Below are 20,500 nucleotides of genomic sequence, written 5' to 3'. Positions count from 1 at the left end.
GTACTTAGATGGGAAATTTTGGAGAGAAGGCATATGCAATTGAGTAGGTTCTCCTTTTTCAAGGTAAGTGATGAACAAAACTCTCATGTGCTTATGTTTTTTTTCTTATTCTTCCTAGTTAATGACAAAATTAAACAAATTAGTAGGATATAGGAAAGGGTAGAAAGATAATACAATAAAGGAGTGTTTTATAAGGATTCCTATCATTATAAAAGGTCAAGGCCTCATGTATTATTACTAAATAAGTTCATGGCCTCATCTATTATTACAACGTTAGGAGTTTGACTTACTAGGAATGTGATCCCTTTTGAAGACATATTTGTCTTTCAACTTCAACATGCCTTGTATGTCAATTTGAATGTTTTCAATGGTTTACTTTAGTTAAAACCTCTAAAACCTATAAGGGTAGTTGTGGAAGAAGGGATAGATAAGTCTAGAGACAGAGTTTATTTCAATGGAGCTACGTAAGGGGACCCATATGCAGTTTTGAAGAGTTAGTTTTCTTCTTAAAGAATTATTTTCTAAAATTCAATTTAACATTAGGAAAGGGGACTAATAACTTTGAAAGATTTAATGGCCTTCAAACTAGATCTTAAGTTGTTAGCATCTTAGAAAGCTTAGTTGTTTATATATTCTCGTTGTTATTAAATAAATGAAAGGATATTTTTCTTATGAAGACATTATACTCCAACCTATTTTAAAGGAAGTTACTACGAATAAAATATAATTTAATTTGTACTTTTACATAAAATATAAAAAATAATACTAATAAAAAAGTTTTTCATCTAGATCAATTCAGATGGTCATTGCACTACTTAGCCACGCAATTATATGTTTTAGCTTTGATAAATACTCCATAAATAATTTTAAAAATTCTATAAAACGATATTATAGAAAGTAAGTACATAGTTTTGTTAATATTAATACTTTTATTAATAAAAGAGTGTTATTAAAAGTTAAAAAAAAATATTATCTAAATACAAAATGTTTTTTTGAAATTTGTAAATAATTTAAGCAAGTTTTTAATAATTTATTCCCTATCATATCACTTTCATATGTCTAAGTATTAAAGTACTTATATAAATTAATTAATATTTTGATTTAATTAATAAAATTAATTGTAAATATAATTTAAGCAAGTTTTTAATATTTTTTAAAAAATAAATTTTTAATAATTTAAGAATGTAAATTATAATAAGTATATTTTTTTAAATAAAAAAAATAAAATAATCTTTATATCATATTTTTTATGAGTTTATATGGTTTAAATTTTTATAATGTAATAAATATATTAATAAATTTAAAAGGTTTATTAATATATTTTATTATTATAAATTAATTAAAATATATTTGAAGAAATGAATTTATCATTAGAATGTTATTATTGTCTTTGAGGAGATTTTGTTTTAGAGTATTCCAAATTTTGAATCTTAACCATTTTATAAGATGTAACTCGTAAAATCCAATTACACTAATTAAACCCCAAAAATTTAAAATTGACTTTAAACCTTCAATTTTAAAATTTAATTAACATTAAATTAATTTAATCATATAAGTTAAATTACTTGAACATAGATTTAAGATATTGATAGATATTGATACAAGTAAGAAAGAGAAACCTTAAAAGCTAGGCTATATAGCTAAAAAAAAACCTTAATATTGCCAATGCACATGCAAATAAATTAATAATTTAATTACAATATTAAATTAAATAATGACCACCAAATATATAAATAATTTTAGTCACAATATTTAATTAAACAGTGACCATTTTATTTGCTAAAATTTTATTATTAAATTTGAGTGGATTTTTTTTCCTTTCTAAATATTCCAAGTTTTGAATCTTAACCATTTTACAATATGAAACTCTTAAAATACAATTACACTAATTAGATTCACAAAAAAAAATAAATCAAAATAGACTTTAATCTACTTATATGTTCCTTCAAACTTGAAATTTAACCAACATTAAACTTAGTCATATAAGTTAAATGACCGAATTTATGCTTATGTGATCTATATTGGACAATTGAGAAAAAACTTATAATCACATAAAATACGTTTTGTCGATACTTTTCTAAGCATCGAGCATGGTTGGTGGTCACGACAAGATGGAGAATCAGATCATGACACCCCATTAAATAGAGAGAGCAAGGTAAAGACCCTTAATATTTTAAACGGTTATAATAACATCAATTATTTAAATAAAATTATATTAAAATTAAATCAAATATTATGTTATAATTATATATTTAGTCAAATACTTAAATTAAAGCATGATTAAAATTAATTTTTTAATCAAATTCCAACTTAAAACATAGAATTAAGACCCTAAAAAAATAAAAGTAATAATCAAACTCAAACCTAAAACATAAAACATGGAGTCAAGACTCCATCATAAAATTTCATGAATAATCAATAAAATAATTAAAAAAATTAATATTTTTCAAAATTAATAAAAATTCCTTGAATATTCCATATAAAAAAAAAATCATAAGAACATGGAATAAAGAAAAGAAACAGGGAGAAAGAAGGATGGATCCCTCAAGGAGCGATGGTGGAACCCTAGCTAGGGTTTTCTGCAGTTTTTCGAGCCATGGCGGTTAGCAGGCAGGGCTCCCGGATTCTGTGTAACGGCAGTCATAGACGCGGCACCACTCACGTTTTTCTCGGGTCTTGGTTTCCTACTCGCGGTCCCCCCTGTGCATTCTCTGGCGCTCTGACCTATCCTACTTTCCAGCGAACGGTCCCCGTTTCGAACCCCGTCTCCGCGGCGCTACCGACAGTTTGGGATGGAGGACGAGGAGCTTGTCGATTATGAAGCGGACCCCATGCCGCATCAAGCCATCTGGGCACACTCAAGGTCGCCTCATATGCTGCCGCGAAGCGTTGCACTTGGTCTATCGACGGGTGCACAGACTCAGCTTCCACATCTGTCCGCTTCTGGAAAAGAAAAGGCGCCGGCTCTTCCCCTTGTGGATTCCTCGCCCCTCGACTACCCTCCCCTCTCCCCTGCGACGGCTCACCTCTTGGGCACCTGCTTCCTCAACTCCCCTATCCCTGATGTCCCTCCGCAATATCTCGCTCGACCTGTTACTGCTCCGCCCCCTCCGCTTTCGCTCCCTCCGCCCCCTCCCCCATCGAGCTCCCACTCTCCTTCCGTATCTTTTATGCCGCTGGCGCAGCATCATTCCACCTTTCCCCCCGCATCGCACATCCCTGGTACCAGCCACACCTCTCCACGCACTCCGATTCTCTCCGGGGCTTTCAACACCCCGTCTCTGCCGGTACGATCCGCAGCATCCGCCCAGCACAGCACCTCGGATCCGTGCCGAAATTCTCTAAGGGGATTTCCTTTTGGCAGACGCTCAGAGAAAATTCCACAGGGTCGCTGTCACCGTTCTATCGACCCGGATTATATCATCAACATCGGGCCGGAAGCTCCTCTTCCGGACGTTATGGACGCCGCCAACAAAGTCCTAGTTGGTAGAGTTCGTGGCCGAACATACTCTGCAGCGCGACTTAAACTTTGGGTGGAAGAAATTTGGGGACCCTACTTCAAAGAACTCCCAGAGGTAATGGTGCTCACTAGAGGCTGGTTCGCCCTCCATTTTCAAAAGCCGGCATACACTCAGTGGGTTCTATCCCAATTTTGGCACATTGAGCTCGCCCCGGTCTTACTCAAGCGATGGGATCCCCTATTCGATCCTGAACGTGAAAAATTGGGGGAAGGACCCATTTGGGTGCGTTTGCCGGGACTACCATGGCAATTCTGGAACCTGTACACCTTCAAACTTATTGGGGACACTCTGGGTACCTACCTAGAGCACGACAGGTCATATGAGAAGACTGGAAATAGGACTATGGCTAGAATTCTAGTCCATATGGATATCAGGCCCGGCTTGGTGGAAAAAATTACACTGCATCACAATCACGTCTCACGCAAGCAGCCTCTAGATTACGAAGGTGTTCCTTACCGCTGTCGTAGGTGCCACAAAGTTGGCCACCTCTACAAGGATTGCCCTTTGATCTCGAAGGTTAATACTGAGGAAGCTAAAGGAATTCGCCAGCCGGCCACTGATATACAACATGAGGGAAACAACATCCCTATGGAGCAAGCGCAGAACCATCAGGCGAACCCCTCCTTGAAGAAAGGGGACAGCGTATCAAAAGCGGCACGCAAGAAGGACCTGGCTGCTTCAGGACCGCCGAGGACACGCTCAAAGACTGCTGTCAATGCTTCTCAACCTGCGGCGACTGCACTCTCTCGACCGGGTAATGACTCCATTCCTACTTTCACACAGTCTTTTTCTATGAACATGCTTTCTCTCGTTCATTCTTCTGTTCATGATCCTCTTTCGGCAATTGCGTCTATTCCTTCCATACTGTGTACCATTGCCCCTCCGCCACCCACCTTCTCCACCACCCCTCCTTCTCATAATCCTATATTGGGTGGCATGGACACCCCATCCTCTCCGGGTGCATCCGGCTCACACCACTATCATCTTAGACCTCGCGCCCGCCCCTGCACCTTGGGTCTGGGATCTTCCCCTGGACGCCACTTTAAACTAAAGCGTGGTCGACCCTCTCATTTATCTTCGGCAAAGCTACACGCTGTTGCTGATGTCGCCAAGGGGCGCCAGGTTACTATTGAACGGGCACTTAGAGCTATCGAGCCCTTGACCTGTGGTGATCCATGATCTGGCTCTCCTTCAACTGCAGGGGATTAGCCAACCCCAAAAAGCGCGTGGCTCTGAAGAGACTTCTTCTAGTCTCTCGATGTGACATCATTTTCCTCCAAGAAACTCTTTGCTCGGCTGAGACGGCGGTGCGTTACTTGCAATCCTTGCTCCCTGGTTGGACCCTGCATGGACTCGATGCGTGTGGGAGATCTGGTGGACTTCTCATAGGTATCAACTCTCGGAACGTTAGACCCCTTTCGGCCTGGGGGGGCAGAGGTTTTCTTGGCATGGACATTATCCTAGGTGAACTGGGTTTACCAATCAGGATCATCAATATTTATGGGCCAAATCAGAATCGTCTTCCTTTCTGGCAAGATTTTCTCAATGGAGGCCACATTACACAGCATACTATATTGGGGGGGGACTTCAATTTTTCTCTGGGTGCTGGTGAGTCCTGGGGACATAATGCCCAGTGTGATCCCATTGTGGATCAAATGCAATTGCTCCTCGACTCACACCATATTGTGGACATCCCCATGAACAAGAAGCTACCTACTTGGCACAATCAGCGTACTGGTGTGGCTGCTCTGGGGCGGCGGCTGGACAGATTTATGATGCATCAGGAACTCATACAGATTTGCCCTCTATACAGACAATGGGTGGGATCTGGGGGGCTATCCGACCACCATCCGATATTCCTACAGATCAGTCAGCATAACTCGAAGCCTCGGTCTCCATTTAAATTCTTTGCCGGGCACCTAAAAGAACCGGATTATATCAAGATGGTCTCGGACTTCTGGTCATCTCTGCCCCCTTTACGAGAACGGAGAAAAGCCTCTGATTTTTGTGAGAGACTCAGAAAACTCACAGGCTTAACTGAGCACTGGGCGAAATCAAAGAGGCACAGGGATGATCAGACTCTGCTAGATACCGAAGCACAGATTGCCTCATTGACTGATGAGAAGGGGGAGGGATATCTCTCGGATGCCACAAAAACCTCCCTACAACAATTGCTTGAGGTCAAAGCAAAAATTCTACAAGAAAAGGAGGAGCAGTGGAGACTTAAAAGCAGAGCCATCTGGCTCAAAGAAGGGGACTGTAATACTAAATTCTTTCATAACATGGCTAATGGCAGAAAGGCTACAAATACCATCTGGAGACTTCCATTGGAAACAGGAGGTTGGGCCAACACACACCAACAACTGGCAGGTATAGGGGTCTCACATTTCAAGAGGCTCTTTACGGCTCCGAATGATATAATCCTTCCAGACATCATTAGAGTTGCAGAAAAATTCCCTCGGTTCGTTGAACAGGATGACATTGGAGACCTTACAAATCCTGTCTCTGCACAAGAACTGGAAGGTACCCTTAAATGGTTCAAGCGAGACAAGAGCCCGGGACCGGATGGCTGGCCTGTTGAATTCTACCTGGCATTCTATGATCTGCTGGGAGAGGATCTTTTAGCAGTTGTTGAGGAAAGCCGGATCTCGGGACACATACACCCTCCTATGAACCAGACCTTCATAGCCTTGATCCCCAAATCCGATGATCCAACATCCTTCAATGATTTTCGGCCTATATCCCTCTGTAATTGCCTCTATAAAATTATTGCCAAGATTATTGCAAATCGTATCAAGCCGATCCTCTCCTCCCATATATCTGCTGAACAATTCGCTTTTCTTCAAAACCGCCATATTCATGAGGCTATTGGTGCTGCCCAGGAAACATTACACTCTATCAAGTTGAAGAACCTTAAAGGAGTTTCCTTAAAAATTGACCTTTCAAAGGCATTTGATAAGGTCAGCTGGCTATATCTGAAAATGATACTCACCCATCTTGGCTTTCCTCATATGTTTATCAATTGGATCATGGGATGTGTATCCTCTGTCTCTTTCGCTATTCTAATAAATGGCGCTGCCTCTGATCGATTCTTCATCAACAGAGGTATCCGACAAGGATGTCCCCTATCTCCACTACTCTTTCTAATAGTTATGGAGGGACTGAGTAGGCTCATTGTGGATGCAAAGCGGAATGGGGAGCTGTGCGGTATCAAGATTACTGATCAATACACCATAACACACTTATTATTTGTAGACGACATTCTTATCTTCCTCAATGGCAGCATCAGAGATAGTATTGCCCTATATAATATTCTCCTTCTTTTCTGTAAAGCCACGGGCATGGAGATAAATAGGGACAAGTCCACCAGATCAGTGACGAGATGTACACAACAGGAATCCTTATTGGCTGAACAATTCTTCCCATATCTGGAAAATAACCTTTTAGAAGGCATTAAATATCTTGGCTTCAGACTAAGACCGGATGGATATAAAATGGAACACTGGGCTTGGCTAGTCAACAAAATTGAAAAAAGGATCACAGGCTGGCACCATCGTTTTCTATCCAAAGCAGGCAGACTACAGTTGATCAAGTCAGTTCTGGAGGCCACTCCGGTGTATTGGATGTCCCTCACTTGGATTCCAAAGGGCATCTTACAAAAAATTCAACAACTCTGCTACAGATTCCTATGGAATGGAAATAAAAAAGGTAGGGTTTTTGCTTGGACAAGTTGGTCTATTGTATCCATGCCAAAGAAATGGGGTGGATGGGGACTTAAATCCCTCACTGATTTTGCTCTTGCCTTAACAGCAAAACAGGGATGGTCTCTTCTTAAGATGGATAGTTTATGGGCTGAAGTCATTCACTATAAATACATCTGGCCATCCAACATCATTGATTGGTTCCGCAGACCCTCATGGAACCAGCAGAGTGTTTCAGCTATTTGGAGAGCTACCCTCAAAGCTCTGCCTCTCATTAAGGATAATCTGTTATGGAAAATTGGGAATGGTTCTCAAGTTCGAATTGGGCGTGATCCATGGACTGGGTCTGGGAACGCACACCTTTTGCCGGACGACCTTATCCGTCACCTCAATGATCGGGGCATCAAATATCTGGCTCAAGTTGGGGATCCACACAGATCCACCATTTTCTCTCAGGCATGGGTCACGGACCCACTGTGGCAGCTGACCGATGATTGGTCTGATAATTGGCAAAGATATACTCAGGCACTCACAGAATCTCATATCAAGTTACATGAGATGGATGATGAGCTTATATGGGCACCGGCCAAATCTGGGTCTTACGCTCCTAAGCTTGGATACATTAAGCTCATTGAAGACAGACAACCTGAAACCCTCAATAGCTGGTGGTCGGATATCTGGAAGCTACATGCTCAGCCTAGGACTAGACTATTATTGTGGAATATTTTGGCAAATAAAATACCTACTGGGGAGAACCTGAAAAAAAGAGCATTCGCGGGTCCGAACTGGTGTGTTCTGTGCAGAAAGGCGGAGGAATCTACAATACATCTCTTTATGACTTGCGAGACCACTGGTATGATCTGGCAGCAGGTTACTCAGTCCCTCAATATCCCCACTGTCTGGCAGGCAAATGACTTACTAGCTGCCTGGAAACACTGGTGGTCTGCTGTGCCCTCGGAAAAGGCTAGGAACCTACCTCTTGTTGTGTCTTGGTATATTTGGATAAATCGCAACAATATTATATTCGAGCAGGGCAGGGTAAACTGGCAGCTCCTCTCGCCCACCATTTGCGCTGCCTACTCTGAAATCCCTTTTGAGTCAAAACCAAATCCTCCCCGGCATATTGTGCCCGAAATCATCAACAGAGAGATACCTTGGGCTTATTTCGATGGGGCCGCATCGGAACGAGGTTGTGGCGGGGGTATTCTTTTTCATGTTACAGACTCACATTTTTTCCACCTGAGATTGGGACTCGGGAGGGGCACCAATAATCATGCAGAGCTTATCACTCTGAGACATCTACTATACTTTGCACTATCTAAACATTATCGACAAATTCAAATTTTTGGAGACTCAAAGATAGTGATTGACTGGGCCAATAATATTTCTGTCTGTCATACTTATTCTTTGAAACATATCTTGGAAGAAATTGTTTTTCTCAAAACATTTTTTGACCGGATCACTGTTTCTCATATCTACAGGGAAAGAAATTCAACTGCTGACCGGCTCTCGAAAGAAGCGGCGGATCGGCCTTTAGGTGATTGGATGATTGAAGAATACAGTCCAGATGGGATGCACAGGTTTTATCATCGTCCGTATATTGATGGTCTCCAACTTGGGGGAGGCTTCCCCATCTAAATTTTTTTTGGATATACAGAACATTTTGTACACATCGGCTTTACATGACAGTCACTGTTATTTTTGTTTCAGTACATGACCGGAGGTCATACCTCACTCTTTGCTTCTCTACTGAACTCTAAGTTATATATCTGTTTATATTGTATGGATACAGTCCTTTCGTATCCAAGAGACACCTACTGAATGTATTTTTTGTAACATTTCAGAACTGTGGTCGATACCACACATATGCATATGCCTTGGCATCTACAACATGTAATCTCTATTACTTCTTCATAATAGAAATTACGAACTCTATTTTCCCCGGAAAAAAAAAAAAACAATAAAATATATAATTAAAACAAATTAAAAATAAAATTTTTAACATGGAGTCAAGACTCCATCATAAAATTTCTTGAATAATCAATGAAATAATTAAAAAAAATTAATATTTATCAAAATTAATAAAAATTCCTTAAATAGTAAATATAAAAACAATAAAAAATATAATTAAAACAAATTAACAATAATAATATTTTTATTGAATAATAAATTTTTTTTTTAAAAAATAAAAAAAAAATAATTAAGAAATAAATAAATTTGAATAAATAAATATTATAATAAAGATATTAATAAAATAATATTCAATATAGCATACATATAAAAATCTAAAATTAAAAAAAAAAGAAATTTTGTGTGTAATAAAAATCTAAAATTAAAAATAAAAGAAATTTAAATAAAATGAAAAGTAAATTCATTTAATTTAAATTAAAAAAATGATTAAATTAAATTAAATTAGGAAGATAGGGAAGAGACTCAACATTTAGTAATTTTCTAACCATCGTCTCTATTAAGATTACCGAGCTTTCTTTCAATTTCTAAGGCTTCCCTAAATTGTCGATGATGGAAATGATTAATTTAGCAATGACACGGGCATCTTCAATGTAGATGTGATGTTTATTCTTTTCTGCATGTTCTTATAAAGCTAAGAATGGGTCCTACCATGCTTGATGTCAGCTGCGTGCTCATAACTACTTTGATTAATGGAGCGACTAGTCTCACCTATGTAGGGAGTCCGACAAGAATATGAGATGACATAAACACCTTTCATATTCTTAGGGTCCACCATGGATTTTACAGATCTTAGGGAGCTCCAGATGGTATTTATAGGCCTAAAGGTTGAGGAAACCTTATGCTTCCTTAGTATTCTCGCAATCTTCTCAGCGGTCCCTTGGATAAATGAGAGATGCACCCCTGAAAACTGATCCTTGGGTTCTCTTTTAATCTTAGGAAATTTTTTAGCTTTAAGGAAAGCCTTTAATACATTGGTGCCTACTATACCCATCATTATTGAAAACATTAATGAGATGGGTTTTCTCATCATTAAGATGGTTTTCATTAGAAACTCTTAAAACCTGAATCGTTAAAGTGTTGAGAACACCCAATTTTTGAGCAAGGAAATGATGAGATTTAGCATGAAGATATTGTTCCGTGTGAGTTTTCTTACGAAAGACCTAATGAGAGGAAGGACCATCATCCTTCCTCGAAAGGAGGGTGTCTAGGAAAATAAAAGTTCCATTGCTTTCACATTCCATGGTGAACTTTATGGAGTTAGACTGATTGTTAAGATGTTGGAAAAATGTTCCAACTTTTCCCTCCCATGAGACCAAATGACACAAGTGTCATAACACCCAGCTTTTGAGGAGGGAAATGATGAGATTTAGCATGAAGATATTGTTCAATGTGAGTTTTCTTATGAAAGACTTGATGAGAGAAAGGACCGTCATCCTTCCTCGAAAGGAGGTTGTCTAGGAAAGGAAAAATTCCATTGCTTTCACATTCCATGGTGAACTTTATGGAGCTAGACTGATTGTTAAGATGTTGGAAAAAAAGTTCTAACTTTTCCCGACCATGGGACCAAATGACAAAGTGTCATCCACAAACTTCTTCCACATCTTAGGTATAAATCGAGTAGAGGCCAAGGCCTTTAATTCAAAGCCCTTCATGAATATATTAGCCACTACAAGGGAAAGGGGGAATTCATGGCAACACCACAAATTTCTTCATAAAATTTCCCATCAAAAGTGAAGAAAGTAGAGGTGAGACAAATTTCTCAATTGTAAGTTAAATGACTTGAATGAAGATTTAGAATATTAATGCAAGTAAAAAAGACAACTAGCAATAGAGTTAAAAGAAGCCTAAGAACTAGGCTACATAACTAAAAAAACCTTTAATAATACAAATAATCACAAATGCCAACGCAAATAAATTAATAAATTTAATCACAATATTTAATTAAATAGTGACCACAATATATTTTTAAAAAAATAAGTATATAAGATTCAGGATATTGATGCAAGTAAGAAAGAAACTAGTAATAGAGTTGAAAATAAGCCTTAAAAACTGGGTATATAACTAAACAAAAACCTTTAATAATACAAATAATAGCAAATGCCAAGACAAATAAATTAATAAATTTAATCACAATATTTAATTAAATAGTGACACCAAAATATATTCTTTTGTAATAAGAATATAATATTTAGGATATTGATATGAGTAAGAAAGACAACTAGCAATAAAGTTTAAAAAAAGCTTTAAAAACTAAGATACATGACTTTTTTAGTAATACAAATAATCGCAAATGCCAACGTAAATAAATTAATAAATTTAATCTTAATATTTAATCAAATAATAAACTTATTTTTTTATTTTTTAATAAGAATATAAGATTTAAGATATTGAAGAAAGTAAGAAAGAAAACTAACAATAAAATTGGGGAAAAACCTAAATACATAACTAAAAAAAGCCTTTCATAATACAAATAAATTAATAAATTTAATTACAATATTTTAATTAAATATTGTAATTAATATTTAATTAAATAATAGCTACAGAATATATATTTTTCAATAAATATTTTAAATATACTTATGATATTTATAATTAAAAACTCTAAAATGTAACCTCCTCTTTTTCAATATAAACGCTATACACACCCTACTTTTACCTTTCAACAACTTTCACTAAATGCCACATAACTTATAATTAATGCTAATTTCAATATGTAAAAGCATCTTACATTCTAAGACAAGTTCTCAGTAGTGGATACGCTGGCATATCGAAATGGTAATGGTTGCGGTCGTTTTCGTGGTAGCCGTTGTTTTCCTTTTAAATAAATTTGTATTTGCAAGATAGCGATGCCACGCATGATGGTGGACTTCAAATGAAACGACAACAAAAGGGAAGAAAGGAAACAACGTGGGTGGGTGCGAATGTCGAGCAAATATTTTAAACTATAACCTAATGTATATAGTTGTTTACAGGCAGGGCGGTGATAAATGAGTTGAATGTAGACGTTAACCATGGCGTAATTCATAGCCGCTGACTCAGTGTGGTGGAATCATCTGGAAGGTCACACTCCCTATAAATGAGCGCTCATACTCGCCTTCCTCTCTACAACTTCACTTGACTAGTCGTAAGGAACGGGAATAGTAATCTTGTGGTCGATTATTGATATTCAGTAGAAGCAGCGATATTGGGAAGAGGATGGCCACTATGAATCGTGTTGCGTTTGTTCTTCTCTTGATATTTGTCATAACCCTTGGTATTACTCTTTCTTGCTTCTGATTCCTTTTATTTATTTATTTTTGGTAGGCTTATTCATGTTTTAATTTTTGGAAGAGTCACTTAAATATTTTAGTGTAGGAAAATACGATTAATATAAATGTAAGTTTTATTATTAATTTTTTTTTATAAAAGTTATCATATTTTAGATTGATGGTGAATGAGTACACTGTTAAGATATTTTTTTGTAACAAGTTATTGATTCAAATTTCTTTCATAGGCAAGCCCTTTATTTTTTCATTAAATAACTAACAGTCTGATGGCCATTTGGGTTGTGTGGTGCAACATTTTCAGAGATGAAGATAGTTGGCATTGCAAGAGAACGAGTATGTAAAGAGGCTAGCCACAAGTGCAAGGGACGCTGTGAGAAGGACGCCAACTGCAAAACCCGGCTAGCCACAAGTGCAAGGGACTGTCATATACCCCGATAACCTCGCATGTAAAAGTAGGGAGTTAGAAGTTTTTATACAATTACCACAAGTAATTAATCAATTCACAACTCCACAAATCATCATTAACCGTAGATATACTATTCATTATTACATCAAGTAAATTGCCATAAAAGACAGTAAGTTTCATAACCATTGCATAACCTTTCGCCACCACTGTAATAACATAAACTGTCTCATGAATCCTTGCATCCATTTCTTGATATCCTTAAACATATTAGATAATCATGTACTAAGACGTTATAGTTGTCACATCAAATAAAGAACCATCATCATCAAGGACTCATCATTATCAATGGACACAAAAGGCAATCACACCATTTGAACACCAATTTACCCTGGAAACCCCGTAGGGTGAAAACCAGCAAACGTTTAATCTTATTATTAAACGCTCGTGAGGGATTTCACCCCTCACTCAATGGCTTATAATGGATTCCATCCCTTAACCATTGTCATAAAATCATTACAATAAGTTATCATTAAGTTATCACATAACTAGCTAAAAGCTAATACAATTTCCATGTAATCTTCCACTTACATATCGCCACATGCAACATTCCTTGTGGCATAATTATTCTAGCAATGGACAATACTGCAGCTTGAACTCATCTGCATGGACGAATAATCCTTTTCCCGCCATAATGTTAAACATCACTTCCCTTTGGCTCCATCTACCATCGTTTCCTGTTGGTGCAGTCATCAACAATCTTGGCAACAATATTAGTTACAATATTATTCAAATAATAATCAACCTCTAAAGAGATCTTTTAATATCTACTCATGTGCATGAGCAAGCATGTCATAATAACAATCTTGGCAACAAGATTAGTTACAATATTATTCAATCAATAATCAACACCTAAAGAGATCTTTTAATATCTACTCATGTGCATGAGCAAGCATGTCATAATAACAATCTTGGCAACAAGATTAGTTACAATATTATTCAATCAATAATCAACATCTAAAGAGATCTTTTAATATCTACTCATGTGCATGAGCAAGCATGTCATAATAACAATCTTGGCAACAAGATTAGTTACAATATTTGTTCTACTTCCCATAATGCTTATTCACACCAATGCATATTTCTCTTTAAGAGATCTAACCCATTAGTTCTACAAATTCATGTTTTCCTTTAAAACATATAACACAATAGTTATGTTTTCATACAGGTAATAAACTATTTGATTTCTGCACCTTTTCACAAAATTCCATGCCTTACAGCTAAGTTTTTGAACATCATGCTCGATGCCATAAACAAAAAAAACCGGAGCTAAAACATCCGCAACCTCCTACAGCGAAACCATTTCACTAAAACTAGCGCGAGGAAGATAATTTGTTATAAGTAAAGCAAATAGTAAAGCTTTGGTCAGAGGTACGAGGAAATAGAAGCACATTTGCAATGTGCTACAACTCTTCATCATGAAAGAGCACCTTATGATCTGATAGTGATGCGCCTCCTCCCAGGTCATATATATATTCAAACTTGAAGTCTATAATAAACTCAGTACATCAGCCTAGGGTTTTAAAAAGCGTAGGATGATAACTAAGGCAACGCAACAATTCATCAGTTGAAAATTCCTTTCATGCATGATCAATTACCGCTTCAAAAGATAGATTTATCTCGATAGCATCAAGCACACCACACACATCGCAAACAACTACGCCCTCAAAATCAAAACTACAATCCCAAAATTCTAACCGCGCTTACTATAAGGAATTTGGGGAGTTTTATTCACACCCCTCAATTTCAGTTTTCCCCCATCAACTGCTTTCAGAGCGTCTTATCTCTTCAACTTACCGGCAGAGAAATGAACAGACGCTTAGCTGCAGAGAAAATTAAAATGTTATCTACTACTCACAAGACGTATTTTATTCCAATGGCTGTAGCAACCCATTACTCATGGGGATAGAAAAGTAAGGCCAAGCATAAACTTTCTTTATACGCACAACAAAAGAATGATCCATCATCCGTCCCTCATCTTGATTCCAAGCGTTCAGGAATTAATCGATACCGTCTTGCAACAAATAAAACACAGATACGAAGATAGGAGAACGAGGGTACCTGTCTGTAAAATTTAGATAACGTTAGAAACTTCCAACAACAAACCTCTTGAATGTGATGTCTAACGCCTAATCTCACACCACCTACTCGAATTTTCTTCCCGGATTACCCGTCAAACTGTTGTGGCCCATTATACACAGGGAAGAGACACCTCTTCCATGTCTTTTCCACCCCATCTCAACGCAGCTACCGAGGAAAAAACCTCCTCCTCACAAACTGCACGACTTCTTTAAATTGCATGCTCTGGCATCCCACGGTACCAGACGACCACAAATACATTTAACTAACTTGTTTTCTTGCTTCCACCTTTCCCTAAAACCTCGCAGTCATTCTTGCGGTCCGCCATACCCAAGAGCTCAGCTGTATATTTATTGAAGGGTGCGATGGTTGGAGGGTAAGCTATCCGAGGCTTCTTCCATTATCTAAGCTTCTACGCAAATCAAGAATCAGGTTTTGTAACTGATATGTAACTTTTTTTATTTATTTACCATGAGTCATTTTAGGGATGTTACATACTCCCCTTCTTAACAGGAACACCGTTTTTGGTGTTCATCTCTCATTGGGAACTTGAGATTTGCTCATGGTATAACCATCTAAACCACACAAAATGTGATCCTTTCTCTTTAAAATCAAAGTTTCTCATTCCAAGAAATGACAACAAACAAAATAGTAATGATATAGTCATAAGAAATATCATTAGTTATAAGATTCAATAGTCATAAGCGTTCGTAATTGCAAAAATATGCAACTTCTAATCGCCACCACTTGGCCCTTATTCATTCATAATAATCAATTCTCTGTGTCAACTTACCATTACTTACCATCTATTCTTGAAAATCATGAATACTTTCATGTAAGCATTTTAATAGTGGTTGGACAACTCTTCAACCCTCCATGGTAAGTAATTCCTGTAATATATGACTAACAAATTCAATCACATTAGTCACTATATTTTGAGTCAAATGAAATACGTTTGACTAACAATCAATTGTGCAATGCTAGATGATTTCTAAATCACGGTACTTTTACAAGTACTTAAAGAGCACTAACACTAATCATCAAATGATAAATCACTGCTCACGTGCACACTGAGCGAATTCTCACTAAAGGCATCCGCAAAGTGCTTCTAGATGTACCAAAAGAGCACCTAGCTCTCTAATCATCAAAACAGTCAATCACTGCATCATTTGGAAATGGTCTTAGCCCCTACTAAGACTTTCACAAAATTAATAAAATGATACAGGAATTAAAATTTCCAATAACTTCTTATTGAACATTAAACTCATTCCTGTTGAATGTGCATAACACATTTCACACAACTATATATAGAATTTATTTTTAACATCACATACAACTGATTAGTTAATTCCTTTAGCCATGAAAATCACAATAGACTAAAGAATTCCCAACCCATGGGAACTGGTTTCCACAACCAAACCGAGTCATTTTCACATCCAGACAGTTTCTTTGATAGAGACCTTACCAGGTCTAACATGGAATTCTACTGGCCAACCAGCTCAAGAATTCCAGGGAGAGGAAATCTGGGCAGACAGGTACCATCAACCCCTCCGGGCAGGTAGCTGCCATCAACCCAACTCCGGGCAGACAAGTACCATCAACCCCTCCGGGCAGGTAGCTGCCATCAACCCAACTCCGGGCAGACAAGTACCATCAACCCCTCCGGGCAGGTAATTGCCATCAACCCAAGGCATTCCAGCCTTTCACAATCCGGGCAGACAAGTACCATCAGCCCCTCCGGGCAGGTAACTGCCATCAACCCAAGGCATTCTAGCCTTTCACATCTATCTGCAACTGTCTGGCATGTTAAATTTCTCTGTTACCAATCCTTCCCAAAGTAATTTACATAATGAACCATATAATCATTATCATTAACAAAATAAACATGCATGTACACCATGCATTTACACTTATCCCTCATCATGGGTCCACAACATCTAGATTGATGGGAAACATATCCATCATACATGTTGTATGCATGCAAATTTTCCAAATAACATATTTCATGCATATCATATAACATCATTCTTTCTCATTTATGATTGCAATTCACATTGCAGCAATTTACGTGATGAGTTTTCTTGTTGCCATTAAGCTACCACTACTTAATCCCATTAGCAACGTTAGTTATAAATATGCATCAGTTAACACATATTCAATTTCCAAGCATTTTCATGCATACAATATTGTCATGCATAAAAGCATATGCAAATATTCATTAATGTATAAATGTCAACAACAGTTGAGTTAATAATCTAAACATTTCCAATTTTGCCATAGTCTGTTGTCTTAATCCAAATCGTCATTAATGGAGTATTATCTTACGTTTACTATGGCTAACATTGGCCATGCGTCATTAATATAATATACCACTTGTCACAATGACTAATCTTTGTGCATACCATTGCCTATCATATAAGCCCTTCTTTAATGTATGCAACACATATTCCCTTCACTAGAATACTACCATCATTTCATACAACAAACTACCTACCTCTTCCTTAAAGGAAGTCATTTTAACCTCATCCCTTTCAGGGAATTATTAAAGATATTCATCTTTATGCATAAAAATCAAAATACAGAACAAGATTTACTTATCCATCCAAAATCAAGAAATCAACACAACTTATCTAGCAAGACAATCTCTTCAAAGATTATTGTCTTCAAGAAAGTTAACATGATCACTTCCTCTATGTACACACACAATCATAATTCCAAAGTCACAATAGCTACCATTATGCAACATGTCTTTTCCTGACACAATTACTTTACTTCATTGCACATTGTTCTTTTCATGAAACAAGTAAGGATTTTGTTTCTTGCATGCACACTATTCTAATGTGTCTTTAAGGGAAAGAACCTCTAATTTTATTTTCAAGAAAACTCTCACAAAATCCTTCATCTTCATGCATGAAGTATGCACACTCTTAGAATGAAACTATATTTATGTATATATATATAATATACTCTTTCTTCAAAAAGTTAGAAGTGAATATCTATGTGCCTAGAAGCACATCTTTAGCTATCTTTATCATGCATGTAATGCATAATCATTTCACTAGAACTTAGAAACTAACTAGTATCATAATGCAATTAGCATATATATATTTTCCAAGAAACTTTTATCAAATAAAAATACATATTTTAATTCAAGAAAACTTGGCCACCCTTCATGCTATGTCCTTAGGGCGTTGATATGCCTCATCTTCTTTTCTCAAGAAGATACTTTGGCTATATTTAGCAAGGATTTTATTCCAAGAAAAACAACAAGAGACAAACATTTCTCTCACAAGACTCACATGTAGTCTTACTAGGAGGAACTACCTATTCTCTTTACTAAGAAAACATATAAAATAACCAATTCTTTTACTGCAAGTATTATCATATTTTCTCTACCAAGAAAACATATAAACAATCAATCTTTACTGTAGAAATCAACCCCATGATATTTCCAACTGTTTAGTAAAATGCCACTGATTATTTTCTATAAAGAATAGAGTTACCTATCTTTTCCTTGGTTCAATATGCATAACTAACAAATTAAACCACCCTTACCGGAAGCAATTGCTCTACTTATGCAATTAGAAGCATAATCTCCTAAGTGTCACACATGCACCCGAGTTACCACTTGATGCTAGATGCAACAACTATCATAACACTACTATGCGACCCTTTTCAGAATAATGACTTCAAGGAGACATTACGAAAATCATTAACATCAACACACTATAGTTATCATTTTCCAACTCCTTAAGCATGGTCAAGGGAATACTCACATGCACATCGAGCGCTTATCTAGTCGTCCCCAGACTTAGAGTCTTCTGCAAGATTCTGATACTCCAAACTTGCTCTATCTGGTCATCACCAGACTTAGCGATTCTTTTTCCCATCTCCGTCTGTCCCTACAGCACGGTCTCCTTCCTACTCCTTGCTTCCTTTTCCTTTGGAAGCATCTATAGTTGGGGAAGGTAGTTAGAGTTTACTGACAACCGTATTAGCACAGGTAGTCTATTTATGAATAATTATCACATGTAATTATACCATGAATGGGTCCTAGAAATGTTACTCACTGAACATGCCTCTACAATTAACTTCACACTGGAATGCAATATGCATAAGAAATCCATCATTCCCGTAGCAGAGATAAATTCAACCATCATTAAATCGAGGCTCCAATGGTTTTTATCTCCCAACAAGTAATGATTAACATAAACACATACCATGCTAATGGATTTCAATTAATTAGAGGGTAATCATCATTAAATCTATTAGGACATAAGCATATACTATTCATCATGCATTCTCATGGTGAATAAATTTAAGAACTCTTCTCATAAACAACTGGAACTATAGCACAGAGAGAGTAAGAATCTTCATACACACATTCCATGCATGTGACATCAATCAACCTTCACTTGTTTTCGAATTGTAATAATCTTAAGTCCAATTCAATTAATGCATATAAGTTCTATGGGTTAGTCATACAACACTAACCAATCTCAACTACCAATCATCTTCATGCATCCATGACAAGACTGATTCAAAAGTTAGTTATGACAATCAAGTCTCGCTGCTTGACTCATTTGACTTATTGCATGTTTTCCAATATCTAAGGGTTCTTCTATTGTCCTTTTAAAACAATTTGTCATCCCATTCAAGGATGTTCCCCATAATTTATATTCATGCATTGACTCATTAAGTTTTGTTCATTGTAACTTCAATTTTGTTTAATAAATGAATCATTGTTATTGCCATATTTGCAAAGTAAAAGTTGGTAGTTGATTGTCACTTCCCTCAATGAATGTTCAATATTGTTCTTAAGTGTAATGAGTGTTCAATACTGTTCGTAAGTGCGACAAAAGTTTCATTGTCTTTTATCCTCATCAGGAATCCAATGTTGTGAACGTAGTTATGCAACAACTTTATTACTTACTACTCAAAGCAGTTATAAACATGAATCACACCTATCATGCCAAAAGTAGTGGACTACATAAATGAATATGTGAATGATTAAACTCATACCTGAGTTAATGCCTACTGATGGCGTACCTCAATATCCTTTCCGCTTACTAATTCCCAAAGGCGCCAGTGCTGCAACCTTTAGCTTTGATACCACTTGTCATATACCCCGATAACCTCGCATGTAAAAGTAGGGAGTTAGAAGTTTTTATACAATTACCACAAGTAATTAATCAATTCACAACTCCACAAATCATCATTAACCGTAGATATACTATTCATTATTACATCAAGTAAATTGCCATCAAAGACAGTAAGTTTCATAACCATTGCATAACCTTTCGCCACCACTGTAATAACATAAACTGTCTCATGAATCCTTGCATCCATTTCTTGATATCCTTAAACATATTAGATAATCATGTACTAAGACGTTATAGTTGTCACATCAAATAAAGAACCATCATCATCAAGGACTCATCATTATCAATGGACACAAAAGGCAATCACACCATTTGAACACCAATTTACCCTGGAAAC

This window comes from Pinus tabuliformis, chromosome 4_2 (assembly GCF_031772625.1).
Source record: "Pinus tabuliformis cultivar Carrire ecotype Pingquan chromosome 4_2, CPIR1, whole genome shotgun sequence".
Classification (NCBI taxonomy): Eukaryota; Viridiplantae; Streptophyta; class Pinopsida; order Pinales; family Pinaceae; genus Pinus; species Pinus tabuliformis.
Note: the sequence above shows the minus strand (reverse complement) of the source record.